Source organism: Sinocyclocheilus rhinocerous, unplaced genomic scaffold (genome assembly GCF_001515625.1).
Source record: "Sinocyclocheilus rhinocerous isolate Xijiao unplaced genomic scaffold, SAMN03320098_v1.1 scaffold3288, whole genome shotgun sequence".
NCBI lineage: Eukaryota > Metazoa > Chordata > Actinopteri > Cypriniformes > Cyprinidae > Sinocyclocheilus > Sinocyclocheilus rhinocerous.
The window spans coordinates 31,217-36,735 of NW_015655612.1; positions in this window are offsets into that span (position 1 = coordinate 31,217).

Sequence of the window (5,519 nt, forward strand, 5' to 3'; positions counted from 1 at the left end):
GTGCTTTTAAAGCTTCCTGGTCATGACGTCACCCGCCGCTGACGTCTCGCCCATCGTTCGACTGATTACACAAATGATTCAGAGCTTGGTATCGCTGAAGGCGTTCCCCTAGCGTTTTCCGACGCAGCGTCTCGTTCCCTCGGGGAACCATGGTTACATACGTAACCTGGGACGTTTTTTAGCATAAAATCATGTCTTAAATCTATCTTAAACCAACCATTTCGCCATGTCCCTAAGGCACTTCACCGAGTATGTACTTATTTTGTTATTTATTAACAAAATGCAAAAAGTTATGTCTCTCAGTCTGAACTCAACCCCATCACACTAACCATTCTATGCCCATAATAATTTAGACTCCACACATATGTGACACCATTTACCAGAAAAACATCATTCAGGTCTCTTTAATTGTGGTACAGAAAATGGTTAGTATTATCATACTATTCATTCATATTTTTGAGGCGTATTATAGTCAGGGAGGGTGCTGTCAAGCTTAACAACTCAACCCTGTCACATAAAATTAAGATAGAAAATTATTATTTTTCAATATATTATTTTAATCTATAAGTATATACAATGTACTTATTTTATTGATGCCATATATTGATGCCATATTCTCTCTCAATATGAGAGAGAAACAAAACCAAAAATTAAAATGGAACGCAATGTATCCCTTCAAATGTGTTACAGTCTTCAACCCTGTCACACCTTGTCACATTAATATTTTGGAAAAAAAAAATAAAAATAGTGAAGACAATTAAGAATGAAAACATTTCCTGCTGATTAGCATGTGACATGTTAAGGACCAAAACAATAAAATTGTGGTTTTAGTTAAACTTCTAAATTATTATTATTATTTTCTTTCTTTCTTTTTTTTTTTCAAAAATAAAGAGACCATAGACACACAGTTTGTCTATTTTTAGCTTCAGCCCTATAAAAATGTGAAAATTATGATAAATGTTACATTTGTTATCATTAAATTGTTATCAGTGACACATGAGCAGGTAGATATTTGTTTTATAACAAGTTCTGTGTAAAATTCTTTTTAAACCAGTCTCATTTTGTCCGTTACGGGGTTGAGAAAAAAAGGTATCTACATTTGAACCCCCCTTTTATATTTAATAATATAAAAATATTATTTTTTGGAGGTTTGATATGTGCCTAATGATGTGGGGTATTTAGAAAATGAATCAAATGTAGCTGGAAAAAAAATGGAAAAAGTAGAAATGTTACCCAATCCCAAGAATGACCAACAAACAAACAAAAAAAAACACAAAAGAAGAGATAAAAAAAAATAACAACAAAAAAACAAAAACACAATCACAACAAAAAACCCACATAGGAACTTGTTTACCTTATGATCTTCAGTGCCTCTTAAGTGTGTGTCAGACTGTTTGTAATTATGGCTCTCATTTCAGTGTCTTCTCAGCTCAGAAATGTTGTTAGGCTGTGAGGTGCCTGCTGTTTGTTTGTTTAATTAAAAATGATGAATGTGACATTAATTTCGGATCCTGTTGCAGTTCACATTATGCATCCCCTCTCCTTTTCTCTCTCTCTCATTTTTCATCCTTCTTTTTTTGGACATCACCCCTTCCACTCGATTTCCATATTCAGTATCTTGGGCATGTTTATGAAATTAGTCCTCAAAAGGGAAGTTAATCGAATTGACCAACCAGAGCTGTTACACTCCAGCTCGGCACAACAGTTAACATCCGACTACAATAGCTGGTGTAAATAATGATGTCAATGGGCTTATTGAGTTACAGCCCATAACAGCTGTAAATAGTGTTATTTAGATAGTTTGGGGTCATGGATACTCCCTTGTAACCTCTAATGCAGTGATCCTCACACAATGGCCCTGTCTCTTTTTACACTTCACACTTTGTTAATGTTAATGTGAGAAGATTTTGTGTCAGCTGCATTATTTGTCGCACTGTATCTGAAAACTGGAAAAAGAAATTGCCTGCCTGCAGACTATCTGTCCTTGCCATCAGAACACGATGGCATTTGCTGTATATTTAAAGAGCATTATATAGGCATATTGTACAGGAGATATTTTTTTCTCCTAGACAATACATTGAGCGTAGTCTGTGGTCACATGACCTGCTCATTTCAGGCAAACTGACAAAATAACCAACCCATCTGCCTTCCGTCTGTCAAACCCCTGCATCAACTTTTGTCGTTGCTGTTTATGATTGTTTGCATTTGTGTGAGAGAAAGAGAGAGACAGAAACAAGGAAAATGAGGAAGTGAGAGAAAATATATTGTTTGCATAGTGTCTGACCCCTGGGTCAGTGTGAACAGTAAAACAGTTATACAAATATAAGACGATAGATAGATAGATAGATAGATGTAATGTAATGTAAATATTTATATGATTAGTAAGTTATGGCAGCTTATGTTTTTACATTACTTTAACCCATCAAAATAAGTTGAGCAATTTCAACTTTTTATAAGTTAAAAGAAATTCAACTTGATTTTTAAGTTGGTTTAATGTAATTTAAGCGGAAAATGACTTGTACGACTATGTTTACAGTTACCATTGCTTTAATGAAATTAATACTTTTGTTCAGCAAAGATGCTTTAAATTGATCAAAAATGACATTAAAACATTTATAATGCCACAGGAAAAAAATCTAATAAATGCTGTTAAAAAAGTGATTTCCACACAAGTATTAAGCAGGGATTTGAATATTAATAATAATGGAAATGTTTCCTTATTATTATTAACAGCAAATCAGTATTTATTAATATTTATTATGAATATTTAAGTTTGTGCCACTGATCATGTGACTCGTTGTATAGACAGTCAGATGATCTAGCATCCACTGAAGCACAAGATCCTCTTTAGATCATTCTCTAATTATGCTGGAGAAATCGATCTTCAGGTTTTCACAAACTTGTGGAGTTCATGCATCTTGAAAGGTGGAGAGGAAGCCAAAGAAATTGGAAAAAAATGGAATTAAGCTAAAAAAGAAAGCAAAGCAAAATCGTTTACATTAGAGGTCTCTGACTTTTGCACCCCATACAAGTGTGTGTGTGTGAATGTGTGTGTGTGTGTATGCTTGTGTGAGCGATAAAGAGTTAGTGAGAGACTGGGGCAGCTCCTCACTGGAGCGAAGCCTGTGAATCCTGGCAGCGTGAGCACAGACAAAGTCAAACTGCTGCTCACACATATTTGGGGGGATATTTAATTAAAAGTGGATTACAAGAGTATTGGATAAACAAAGATCAGATTAACAAATAACTGTACGCTATTTTCCCATTTGCCAATGCAAATTTGACTTTGTGGCTGCATCCCCGACACAGAAGAGAAGATTTACGACTCTTCCAGAATATTAAGTCCCGGTCTGGTGCGGAGTTTAGGAAGACTTTCACAGAAGTTGATAAAAACCTCCACCTTCTGCTCAAAATCACCTTCACCCACCATATAGTGGTAGTGCCCGCTCTCATCAGCAGAATATCCAAATGCAATACGTGCGATTTACAGTCAAAATCCCCTTCTGCATGAGTCTAAAAGACAACAGGCCAGTTCAACGTAGCGTTTGTCCCCCAGCGGGTCAGTCAGTCAGCTGGAAAATAGTCAGATCTGTAACTGCACACCTCTCGTCGACCTGCCACGGTATGCACAGTTCTGTTTGGGCCGTCTTTAATTGGAACTGAAATTGAGTTGCGCTGAATGGCAGTGCTTCACTGAAGGTGAGCAAATAGCAAGAGGACTGACACATTTATACATGCTTTTCCTCTCCTCTCTACAGCTAAAGTTTTTTCTTCCTTCCTCACTTTCAACACCGGATGACCTTGCCATGATAGACTGCCGGACTTTGTGGCTGGGCCCATAAAAGCACAGACACTGAGGTGTGTGTGTGTGTGTGTTAGAGAGAGGAGAAGAAATGGATTTATTGACTTGTGACTTTGACTCAGGCCAATGTATCAGCGCTTGCATTATAGGGAATGATGAGACCAGAGGATGTCAGGGACAACTTAATATAGACCAAACACACACACACATACACACACACACACACACACACACACATTCAAGTCTAAATGTGTGGGAGTGTGGGAGCAGACAGATAGTGAGAAATAAAAAAAGTCAGACTCTGCATTATCAGACACACTGAAGGCTGAAGGAGAGCAAGAAAGACTCTTGAGGAACGTAAGAGACAGACAGAGAGAGGGAGAGAGGGAGAGAGAGAGAAAGACAAACAGGCCAAGTGGCCATGCGACTGCAACAGAGAGCAGCATGGCATTTGGAGTTTGTTTGCTAAATAATGCAGGCAAAAGGAAGCAGCACAAGAGCAGGCTGGCTGATCCTAACATGTTTCCCTTCGAACATGATGAAGCCTGATAAAAATTGCAAGGAAGAGGGGAAAAAAATACCCGATGCAAGAGAGAGAGAGAGGCATGTTCATGATGAATCCCCTCTAGCCATAACTTTGTTCCTCATTTCCGGAGAGGATGCATAATTCAGAGGGTGGATAAGTCAGGCCTGAGGCTGTTGTGGCATACTGGGGCAGAGCAGGAGATAGACAGCACTATTTTTCATTGTAAAAATTAATGACGATTGCTAATTTACACAACTTAAAATGTTAAAGATGTATTATATATTAAAATATGTAAAACATTATATGAATTGATAGATTAATGCACAATGGTTATTTATATATTTCTATTAAGTTAATATTAATTCATAATAAATATAAAAATACAGTATTTTATTAAATATATAAAGTATTATTTTTCATTGTTGCAATAACTATTAACTCATCTTGAAATGTTACAAATATATTATATATGTATATGTAGAAAAAACTTTTAAAAAATGTATAAGTGTTGTTTACTGTTATCATAACTAATCCATTGACTGTTAATGTTAATGTTAACAAATAAATTAACACACTTTACACTTTACAATAAGGTTCAGTTGATAAGGTTGCTTAATGTTCTAAATTCTTCTGTTATTCACTCTTAAAAATAAAGGTGCTTAAAATGTTCTTCACAGCGATGCCATAGAAGAACCATTCAGTGAAAGGTTCTTTAAAGAACCATCTCTTTCTTTCTTTTTTATAATCTGAAGAAAATTCTTTCGCCACAAAGAACCTTTTGTGAAACAGAAAGGTTCTTGAGATGTTAACGGTTCTTTATGGAACGCCAGTGGGGAAGCATTAGTCCTAGTAGGGTGGTGGTTCTGTGTGGGCATAAACATAGTCAGAGTCCAAAATGAACTCAAACTGATCATTTGGTTGTTGGGCTGGTAACTTTATTAGGAACAAAACAAACATGACAACCTGATTCTTGCTGTTTTGTGATATGGGGAATTAAAGACTTGCTAGCGCTCTTCTAAACTAACTGTCTCACAATGATGGACATGTTTGTCTTTTCCTCTGATCATTGCAGATGCTGATCTTCTGTCTACTTGTAAAGAGGTGAGTCTGTTAGCTGACACGACACACACATCTAACAACTTGGGAATGGAAAATTTACTGTCCTAGATAAACATTTGCTGTTTATCTAAC